An 11,700-nucleotide genomic window follows, 5' to 3' on the forward strand; every position below is an offset into this window, starting at 1 on the left:
GGAATTTATCTACATGGGGACATTCCAGGAAAACTTATCTGGATTAACTACAAGGTTTGAATTAATTGAACTGTTCTAAATTCCTATATGGACATTTTCTAATCTTTCATAGAAATCATAAAAAATTAGGGTTGGAAGAGACCTCAGGAGGTCATTTAGTTTAACCCCCTGCTCAAAGCAGGACCATCCCCAACTAGATCATCCCAGCCAAGGCTTTGTCTAGCTGGGCCTTAACCTCCAAAGATGGAGCTTCCACCACCTCTCTGGGTAACCTGTTCCAGTGTTTTACTACCCTCTTAGTGAGAAAATTCTTCCTAATATCTAACCTAAACTTCCCTTGCTGCAACTTGAGACCATTGCTCCTTGCTCTGTCATCTGCCACCACTGAGAACAGTCTAGCTCCATCCTCTTTTGAACCCTCCCTCCAAGTAGGCTGCTATTAAATTCCCACCCCCCCGGTCTTCTCTTCTCCAGACTAAATAAGCCCAGTTCTCTCATCCTGTCCTCGTACATCATGTCCTCCAGCCCCCTCACCATTTTTGTTGCCCTCTGCTGAACTTTCTCCAATTTGTCCACATCCTTTCTCGGGGGAGGGGGAAAAACTGAACACAGTACTCCAGATGTGGCCTCAGCAGTGCTGAATAGAGGGGCACTATCACTTTCCTTGACCTGCTGGCAACACACCTACCAATGCAGCCCAGTATACCATTAGCTTTCTTTGCAACTAGGCCAAAATGTTGGCTCATATTCAGCTTATTGTCCACTTAAACTCCCAGGCCCTTTTTTGCAGAGCTGCTGCTCAGCTAGTCAGCGATTGGCCTGTACTGGTGCATGGGTTTGTTCTGTCCTAAGTGCAGGACTTGCACGTGTCCTTGTTGAACCTCATGAGATTTCTTTTGGCCCAATCCTCCAATTTGTCTAGGTCACTCTGAATCCTAGCCCTACCCTTCAGCATATGTACTGCTTTCCCCAGCTTGGTATCGTCTGCAAACTTGCTGAGGGTGCACTCTATGCCATCTTCCAGGTTGTTGATGAAGACATTGAACGAAACCGGCTCCAGGACCGATCCCTGGAGCACTCCACTTGATACCAGCTGCTGACTAGACATCAAGCCATTGATTATTACCCTCTGAACCCGATGCTCCAGCCAGTTTTCTATCCACCTTACAGTCCATTCATCCAATCTGTATTTCCTTAGCTTCCCTGTGAGAATTATGTGGGAGACCAGATCAAAAGCTTTGCTAAAATCAAGGTATACCATATCCATGGGTCTCCCTGCATCTCCTTTGTTTAAAACAAACTAAGTTTTCGGAGTCTCCTACTGTAACAAGGCCCATTTTGCCATGCCTTAACAGAACTAATAACTTCAATTCAATAAACATCTGTAATGGATCTCAAAGATATTTGTTGCTTGTGACTGCTTTTGGTACATAGTTGTTAATAAGCTGGTGAAGAACCCTGATTTTTTTTTTCCCCCGGCAGGAAAATTCTCCAACATACCAGGCTTCCTTTTTCTTTCTTTCTTCTAAGCCTGCCCACTGGAACAGTGCATTTCTCTTGACAGTCAGTTGTCAGTAGTTGTAAAATGTTTTTTTTTTTTGGTCTTTGTGTACCTCTAGCAAGTCTGCCTTCATAGCCTGGCAAGCAGCAAGCTCTCATCCATACAATGGGTCAGCATGCATAGTGACTGACAGTGAAAGCTGATTGTTAATTGAAACGAATGTCAAGTTTGAGATGAGGAACCACTTCCAAGGTAGAGAGGGCTGTTCAGTCTCTATGGTTATTGAGTCCTGGTGCTTCTTCAGAGACTTATTTGTTACAGGGGTTTTTGCCGTACTTCTTCTGTGACAAGTTTTCAGAACTAGTTGGAGATAGCAAGGCTTGTGATCCCATTGAACAGGAATAAAGCACAATGATTATCATAAATGACTGTGCAAACCTGCTGTGTCTGAGCACCTGAAAGCAAATCTAAGCTTGGAGGGAAACACAGGTGGTTCTTGTTCACTGACAATGTTCCGAGAAGTCACTAACTTCTGTACTATTCCATAACTATTTTCTGATCCTACTGTAAAGCCAATACTGCATGTTCTTCCACTTGGTAATAGTGACATTAACAAAGGAAAAGCTTCTCTTGAAGTAAGGGTATAGGCCCAAGATCTGTCCTAGCTTGAAATATATAATTAAACAGAGCCTATATAAGTATATTGAATGCAAAGGTGATATTTTGTAAAAACAGACTTTAATTAATGGATTGTCAAAACCAAAAATCTCCTACTGTGAACAAGAGGCTTTTGAAATATTGTGGAAAGAATTAAAATATTGAATGGTATTAAAGCTTACACGTGTGTGTGTGTGTGTGTGTTTTTTTTCTTTAGGGTCCTGTGCTAATAGGCACTCCTCTGGGTGGTGTTAATATTGAAGATGTTGCAGTAGAGAATCATGATGTGATAATTAAGGAACCCGTTGATATTGTGGAAGGCATCAAAAAGGAGCAAGCTGTTAGGGTACTGAAGTACTTTTTCACATTAACAATTAGAGGGGAGTGTCACTTCTAAAATTTACTAAGTATATTTATATATAGCCTGCTGAGCAGATAAAAGAAAAGACTTGACACTTCAAAACAATTTCATACTAGATATTTTAATGTAGCTTTCAGTTTATAATAATATAATTCTACCACCATATATTAAAATTTAATTCAAGGCTTATATGTACATTGGAGCCATAATTCACTAGTTTTTGTAGGGCAATGCAGGATTTTTTTTTGTGTGTTTTAAACCAGATAAATCCCTCAAATTCAAGAGCTTTCATGCAGTGAAAGTGAAGGTCTACAGCAAGAGTTTAAATTTATACAAAAACAAAATTACCAGCTAGGCTAACAAGTCCAGTCGCTGGAAATGTAAGGATTAATGATCTCATTACTTTTTTTTTTTTTTTTTAACTTTTAGCTGTTGTAGAAAATGGGATGTCCCCCTAACCTGGTGGAGGAAGAAGCAAGAAACATGATCAAGATATATAATCTCTGTCTGAAATATGACACCACCAAAACAGAAATAAACCTTATGGTAGAAGATACTTCAGGAATTGGTAAAGTCTTGTCCTTTATTAATGGTCAGAAGGGGAATTTGAATTTGGCATTACATAAAGCATATTGTCTGGTGCAGAAACTCTGCTAAAATATTCCTCTGCTTATAGCCAGAGAATTTAACATTAACATGATCCTTTGAAAAATTAATTTTGGAAACTGGGTGTCTTCATGAGGTGTTTACTGTGTAGTAGCCTAATAACACTGTGCAGTGGCATTCTGGTCAAGTACCATGCTAATATGCTACTGTGCAGCGTTATTAGGCTTCTGCACAAAAGCATCACAAAACCTGTGCGCCAGTTACTGTGCATTTAGCTAGTACTTGGTTAATCAAGTATTAAACTTAATGCACAGTAACTAGGGCACATTAATGAACATGTAGACATGGTCTGTAGCACCTAAATAGCTACAGATCAATGCAATCTGAGAGGTTTTTAGGTTCAACATGCACTCAGCTCTGTAGACTACTGGGCACCGGATCAAATGTTTAGAAGTCCTGGTTAGCAGCCTTAAGTCGAGATCTTTCAGAATTGACTAGGCATCAAGGCCCTGAAAAAAAACTCTTATCTAAAAATCATGCTAACTGAAAATTGGGCGCCCTTTATGGTGTTCCAGGTAAGTTAACCAAAAACTGAATAATGTTCATGGCTGCTTTTTTTTTAAAAATGGAAATATCCATTCTGCTTCGAAGGGGTAACGCATATACTCAAAGTATTCAACAGATCGTTCTTGAGTTTTTAGTGCTAATTGCTAGGCTGTTTTTCTAACGATTTATTTTTTCTGTGCCCAAGCACAGAAATAAGTTGTTATATACTAGGCTATTGCTTCCTTAGAGAAGAAACGTGTGAAAGAACCCTTTTTGTGTTCTAAGAGGACTGCATTGGTCTCCTTTGCCCTACCTTTTTTACATGAAACCCATACTTTTATTTTAAAAGCAGGAACCAAAATATAGTTAAAAATATAAAATAGGTGGCACTGTGGAAGTATTGATCTGACACTTTATAATTTGTGAGTGGTGTGCAACTGATCCAGATACACATAATAAAGCATGTCCTAAAGAACCTAAACTGTGAAAGAATTGCATTTCAAGAAACACATTTTTACATGTTACTTGCACTGCCTGGGCAGCCATAATTCAGTTTCTGATTCTGCAACTTACAATGCATCTGGGAGATAATGTTATGGTATTGTTTAGTTGTGTGATACTAGTTTACATCAAATATTGATTTGGCAAAACTTGGAGTGAAGATTTCATAAAGTATCCTGTGCCCTAAGAAAACAGTTGGATGAGTACTTAACATGTATTCTATTGTATGTACATTGGAGAAATAGTTGTGGCTTTTTTAAGTGAAGTGCATTAATGACATCTTGTGTTTCTGTTTTGCTTTTCAAAATTACAAGTGATATATGTGGATGCAAAGATAAACTTTGATAGCAGTTCAGTGTATCATCATCAGAAAAACTCTGATCTGCAGGACTAGACTCAGGAGAATGAAAGAGACAGAGGTACAGTTAAAGTCGACCTCAGCTACACAGGGTAGGTATGTAATTTATGTAATAAAAGTTTAAGTGCTGTTGTGTTTGCTAATGGAATTCCTAAATGCACTTTATTTTTTCTTTAAAGTAAATGGTGCTGGTTTGGCTATGGCCACAATGGATATAATTAAACTTCATGGAGGGACTTCAGCAAATTTCCTTGATGTTGGTGGGGGTGCTACTGTGCATCAAGTAACTGAGGCCTTTAAACTTATTACTTCAGATAAAAAGGTAAGAGAGGGAGTGGCATTTCAAGAGTCTGCAGTACTGAATAACAAATTGCATTTTGAAATGACACGTAGTACTTATTTTATCTTTAGTAAATATGTCATTGTTTTAAGGGAGACTGCAAGGAGATGAGGAATTTGGTCTGATCTCTTTGTACTTATGATATGGACTAAGAGACCACAAAAGACATGTTTACGGTTTTTGTTTCTTACCTTTTGAGCCCAGACTATAGGACAAAGGAAGTTTCTTAGCCCTTTGCAGAAGGGTCACAGTGTAGTCGAATCTTTTCCAGAGAGCCTTTATAGGCATCTTATCAGTTGTTCAAACATGGATCAATTCTGATGTACATTACATATACTACTGAATTTACTATGCTGCTACAAGAAGCTTCAGCTGCAGCAATGAGAGTGAGATTAATGGATTCATAACTTGGCTAGTAGATGGACACTATGGGCGCCTGTCCATGTTACACCTCTCCTGTTACCACGTTACACTTTTCCTGTGTCCACATGACAAAAATCGCCATTAAGCTAGCTAAATAGCGTCTGCTTATCCACATTGTCAGCTGATTTTATCATTTTAGATTTTTTTTATCATGGTAATTTAAAACACCTCTGATATGTTTTATGCTTAGCTCTTGAATTTCTTCCATGAGGGTTTTTTTATCATTTAAAATTTTCAACATGGATCTGATTTATGCCCAAAAATGTGATTTTTTTTTTTCTGCTTTGCAACTATTACACCACCAGGTGCTGCTTGGGTTCACTCAGTAATCCATGGAAATCCATTGAATCTCTATTATAATACTTCAACAAGACTTCAGGGGCTAATCTTGCAAAATTTTACTGGTGATTTAGTTCAAGGTTCAGATTAATGAAAAATACGACTTTTTTTGGATTCCAGAAAAAATTGTTCCCTGTGTTAGCGTGTAGTTTGTGGCAAAGATCAAATTGTTATGGGTCAGGCAGTTTAAGACTCAGGCTAATTAAAATTGCTTTTTGTTGGAGTGGGTTTTTGGTTTGGCAGGGCTGGGGGAGGGCAGGGCAGGAGTGAGAGGGACTGGGTGGGTAGGGGTAACCCAGGTGGTAAATGTAACCTGGGTGGTACTCAGATGAGGTACCCCGGCTCCAATGGAAGGGATTTAGCAGGTGTTAGTACACTATGGGAGGGGTAGCCGCTTATGCGGGAGCAGCTCTCCTCCCTTTATAGAGTAGAGCCAAGACCAATTGGAACTTAACCATATCGGAAAGAACAGGGTGGAATATAACACATGCGAGGGGCAAGGGGACCTTGGGAGATAATGGTACCTCCCCTCCGAGCACCTGGGGGTGGGGGTGGAGCAGAGGGGAGTCGAATGGATTTTAGGTGAACATACACATATAACAAAGGCAAATCAACAACAGACTTACTTGAGGCACAGGGTACATAAAATATAAGATGCAGGAAGAATTTCCCACTGTAATCCCAGCCCAAAAAACAGACCAGCTCCAGAAAAGCCAGAAAACTAGAAAAACCAGAGAGACATGGCATGGGGTGGCCCAAGAACTATTTCCACCTCTAATCCCAGCCCAAAAGAAATTCCTTATTTGAGCCTGTCTACTTAGTACAGCGGGCATGGGAGGACTGTCAGTTGGCAGCCGGGCACACGCAAACTGCGCTTGGGTCTGGGCAAGACTCTGGCCAGAGATGTCCAGGAGAGTCCCCTGGTGGCACACAGATATGGTGTCAGATGGTCCAGAAAGGATTTCAATCTGTCATCTCAACCCAAAAGTCAGTTCCTTATTTGAGTCCATATACTTAGTACAGCGGGAATGGGGAGGCTGGCAGCTGGCAGCCTTGCATGAACAAATTGGGCTTTGGGCCAGGCAAGTCGCTGGTCAGAGATGTCCAGTGCCACAGAGGCATGGTGTGGGGTGGCCCAAGAAGGATTTCCAGCCATAATCCTAGCCCGAAACCAGTTCCTTATTGCAGCCCATATACTTAGTACAGTGGGCATGGGACGGGGCTGTCAGTTGACAGCCTGACAAGCACAGATCGCACTTTGGGCCAGGCAGGAGTGTGGTGAGGGTTCTTTGGGGCAGTCCCCCAGTGGCATGGACAGGAATTTGGGGGTGCACCCTTCCCTGGCTGGCCACCAAACCATTGCCAAGCCTGGTCTTTCTCTGGTCTTTCTTGCCTCCTCCCCCAACCTCCGCTTTTTGACAGAGCCTATTTTAAAGCCCCAAAATTGGGTTTTATTCGAGCTAGGCACACTTGCCTTTGTGGATTTGCCTAGGCACTCACAGACTTTAGAGACTAATGGAGTCACCAACATTGCTAGGCAACAGGGAAGCTGCCCATGCCAGCACTGTCCCCACCCCCTTTGGCACCACGCAGCCAATCAGGCTTTCCAATGGGGGGTGCACACCAGGGGTTTTGTACTTCATCTGTCAGCCTTGCTGGGGTGCTGGTTTTAGGGTGACCCCACTGGTCACCCAGGCAGTTTCCTCATTGCCAGGACAGCTCCCCCTGACACTGACCACAGTAGCAGACCATGGTACTGTCTCCTTATCTCTCTGGACACAATTGTGTCAGCCCAAGATTGACCCAAGTGCACCTAGCTCTGGAGTGTAACGGCCATGTATAACAGTGTATGGTGAGGGCTGTGATATATGTTATATGTGGCTGTTGCACCCAGGTCTGGGGTGTATCTTAGCCCTCCCCATACACTCCTATATGTGCCATTACACCCCAGAGCTAGGGCCACCCCACACCATGCCTTTGGCACTGGGGACTCTCCTGACTATTTGGGCTGGCCCAGGAAGGATTTCCAGCTGTCATCCCAGCCCAAAAAACAGTTCCTTATTTAAGCCCGTATACTTAGTATAGTGTGCATGGGGGGCTATGAGTTGGCAGCCTGGCACGAACAAACAGCACTTTGAGCCACGCAAAACGCTAGTCAGAGATGTCTGGGAGAGTCCCCCAGTGGCAGAGAGTCATGGTGTGGAGGGGCCTAAGAAGGATTTCCATCTCTAATCCCAGCCCAGAAGAAATTCCTTATTTGAGCCCATATACTTATTGCAGTGTGCAGGGGGCTGTCAATCAGGCCATGCTTTGGGCTGTGCAAGACTCTGATCAGAGGTGTCCAGGAGAGTCCCCTGGTGGTGCACAGGCATGATGGATGAAGGTGCTTGAGATACAATGGTAGCAGGCCTCAACTGAACAATCAACTCAATGACTGGACCTTGCCTTGCATTGACGTACCTGGGAACCACGGACCTCACCCAGGGGCAGAACAGAAACCCAGCATTTGAAAGACAAATCCCCTACAGAAACCAGCAACCCCACCGTTGTGTCCTACCAGATAATGAGGACACCTGGATCTGCACGTAGGCATCTGAGCGGGACTGTCCTTGCCTGGACATGTCCCTCCCATAGGAGACACAGGTAGCCCATCCCTATAAAAGGGTGGTAGAGTGTAACTTCCTTGGGACGCTGTCTCCATCTGGACCAGCATTGTGCCACACCACCTATCCACCCAGAGGCCCTGCCGGCGACCCCCCTCTGGACAACACCTTGCTGGAGAAGACCCTGACTGGCCATCGAGGATCAACTCACAGCCCAGGATAGGTAGCTATCACCTTCTTTCCCCCCAGGCAAAGGACCTGGACTCTGTCCCTACACACTTTAACTTCAATCTCTCCACCAAGCCTTTTTCTCTCCTGCTACTATTGTGTGAGTGCTTGTGTGTGTAGGAACCAATAACTTCATGAGCTGTATAGTATACTGCCTGTTTAATAAAACTGATATTCTTGACCCTGAGTTGGTCTCTGTCTTGCTGCAGGCTTCCAACTAAATCCCTGTCTCTCTGACCTCCCTGTGGGCTTTGTTTCTCTCTGCCACTTCCATCTCCCCCGGCTCTGGCTTTCTCTCTCTCTCCGTTGACCTCCCAGCCCTACTCTTTGGTTTCCCAGCTCTAGCCCTCTGTCCTCCGCCTCTGCCTTCTCCCTGATTTCTCTCTCTGTTACTGTTTGTGTCCTGCTGCCTTTGCCTTCCCTCTGATCTCCCTCTCCATTCCTGCCCTGTCTGCTTTCTCCCTGATCCCTGTCTCTCTCTGTTCCCTGTTTGTGCCCCATCACCTCTGCCTTCTTTCCCTGTTTGTGCCTCTGCTTTCTTTTCCCAATCTTCCCTGTCTCCCTGATCTTCGTTGGCCAGTTGAAGTCCGCCACCTCTGCTTTCTGTTCCTGATCTTCCCTGTCTCTCCTTCTCTCTCTGTTCCCATTTGTGTCTGCCTTCTTTCCCCTATCTTTTCTGCCTCCTTCTCCATTCTCCGGCTACCCCGACACCCGTAGTTCCTTCCCAGTTTCCCCCACAGCCGCTTCCGGCACCCCCACGGCTCCTCCAGGCTCCTGTACCCTCTCCCCAGCTTCCCCCATGTCAGGAGCCTCTCCTGGCTCCCAGTTTCACCCAGAGCTCCTCCCGGCTCCTGGTTTCCCTCGCAGCCACTCCTGGCACCCACCACTGCTCCCCCACAGTCTTTCCTCAGTGCCCAGGAGCCCTGATCCAGCTCTGGCACCTGGAGCCTTTCTCTATTCCCCCCGATCAGGCTCCGGCACCTGGAGCCTCCCCCGCTGCTCCCTGATCCAGCTCCCCTACTCAGTTCCTGGCTGCCCCCAGCTCCCCACAGCTGAGGCTCTTTCCTGGTTCCCTCCCCCTGGCACCTGGAGCGTCTTCCCTGGCAGCCCCTCTCTAGCTCCTGGGCCCACCCCCCCAGTTTCCCTGCTCCCCCACAGCCCCTCTTCAACACCTGCAGCACCCACAGCTCCCTGACTCAACTCCCCTGCAGCCCCTCCGGTTCCCCCCAGTCCCAGTTTTCCCTCTCCCGGTACCTTTCAGCTCCTCCGCAGCTCGGGTTCTGGCCCCAGTCTCTATGCCAGCTTTTCCCCAGCATCGCTCCTTCTCAATGCTGGCTTTTGGCCTTTTTCTTTAATTAATCAACACTAATTAACTTTAAGTTACCCCAAGCCCCAGTGATCTCAAGTAACCCCAGGGGCCACTTTAACCTTACATAACTCTATCCTCAAGTGACCCCAAGTAACCCTGGGGTACATTGACCCCAAGTGACCCCAAGCACCAAGTTAACCCAACGCCCCTAATGTTAGCACACAGCCAAGAAATTGCATGTTTGAGTATGTGAACTCATAGTGGTGTTTGTGTAGTTTGTGTGTATATATAATTGTGTATCACACCCTTCTATCTAACTGCAATATTGGGATCCCGAGTGTTGATCTGGCATGTGTCAAGTCAACAACTTAACTGATTTGGGTCAAACGAGTTTATGCAATGTCTGTCCCAGACTCCATGCTGGTTTAAGTTAAACTAGATTCCCCAGCATCCTGGCATGCTCTCTGGGCTTGGCGGGGATCTCTGCTCCACAGCAGAGCTGGTATTGCCCTTCTGCTCCCTGGCCAGAGCTCCGGCAGAGACTGCAGATACAGAAGGGTCTGCCTGGCTTCCCTCTGCCCCACCCCTGCTGGCTGCTCAAGCAGAGATTTCCCCCCCCCCCCCCCCCAATCTCCCACACCGTGGACCCCAGGCCCATGGACCCTAGGCATGTGGTATGCTAACTAATGTTGAGTGGTGTCTGTGTGTGTCTCCAATTTTGCTGGGATTGGCAGACAGGACAGTGTCTGCTTAGGGATTTTTGGAGCTAATCAACAGGTTAGCTGGTAAGGTCTCTCCTTCCTTCCTTGGATAAAGCTGTTTAAGAAGAGCTTGAACTAAGGAGAGAGGCTATTGTTTTGCCCATGGGGTGATAAACACTGTTATCAGTCCCCCTGCTGACTTGCTCACCTGTTAGTTTGTTGCAGACAGTGTAAAGAAGCAGGGAGAGGGAGATTGAAAAGCTCTGTATCAGCAGATACATGCACTGCACACCTCCCCTCCCCCCCTTGCCTCAGAGTGCTAGCCTGGGGTTGAGGTCTGGCAACACCCCATGGCAGGGGGTTGGACTTGATGATCTGCTCAGGTCCCTTCCGACCCTACAAACTATGAAACACTCCCTTGAGCAGCGAGCTGGGAAAAGCCTAGGATGGTGTGGGCAGACCTCCCTAATCTGAGCATGCTGCAGGGTCCTGGCCATGCCCCCCTCAGCTCAGCCTTCTGGAAGGGGAGGGAGGGCTGCTCTAGTGCCCCCCATGTTCTAGCCTGAGCCACTGCAGGCATTTGTCTGCATTTTTTTTAGTCCAGAGGGGATGTCTGTGTGATTCCAAACCAATTCAGTCTAGCCAGGTTAGACTAACCTGCAAAGATTGAATCAATTCAGGCTCAGGCTTTTTGAATGTCTGCCCCTAGCCACAGTCAGTGACTGTTTCAGTGTGTTTGATTTTTGTGCATTTTTTAAATTAAAAATGGTTTGAAAGTTTCCAATTGAAATGTGAACTATTTTTTTTACTAAACTATTTTATTTATTTGACTTTAAAAAAGAAATTAGTGGCAAAGAGAAACAAAGCTTTTGTATGGAAATTTTATTGAAGAGTGCAGGAGAGAAGCAGTGAAAGGCAGATGTAAATTCTGCAATTGTGAATATGTAACTCACATAGAATGATAAAACACCTCTTAAAGTCTTGTTACATGTACTCAGCTGTAGTAAAAGAAAGATTTCTTAATAAAAATGATTCCAAGAAGAAACTGCTTTCTTCTACTCGTACATCGGATGCATCCTCCGATTGTGCTTTGAGCAAAGAAGATTCCTCTGATGAAGATGGTATGGTGACAGAAATGGAAGAAAATAATGAAACTCAGGCTGGTGGCCTTCCACTTGTTTCACTCAAGTTCTGTAAGCAATTTTGACTTCAAAGCTTCATTTCAGC

At 45.1% G+C, this 11,700-nt stretch overlaps 1 pseudogene; it reads left to right on the top strand.

The window, feature by feature from the left end:
• The first annotated feature begins 2,030 nt into the window (after window positions 1-2,030).
• The window catches only part of LOC102374939, a 20,751-nt pseudogene continuing 11,081 nt past the window's right edge, over window positions 2,031-11,700 (top strand).

This window comes from Alligator sinensis, unplaced genomic scaffold (assembly GCF_000455745.1).
Source record: "Alligator sinensis unplaced genomic scaffold, ASM45574v1 scaffold603_1, whole genome shotgun sequence".
In the NCBI taxonomy this organism is placed as follows: Eukaryota; Metazoa; Chordata; order Crocodylia; family Alligatoridae; genus Alligator; species Alligator sinensis.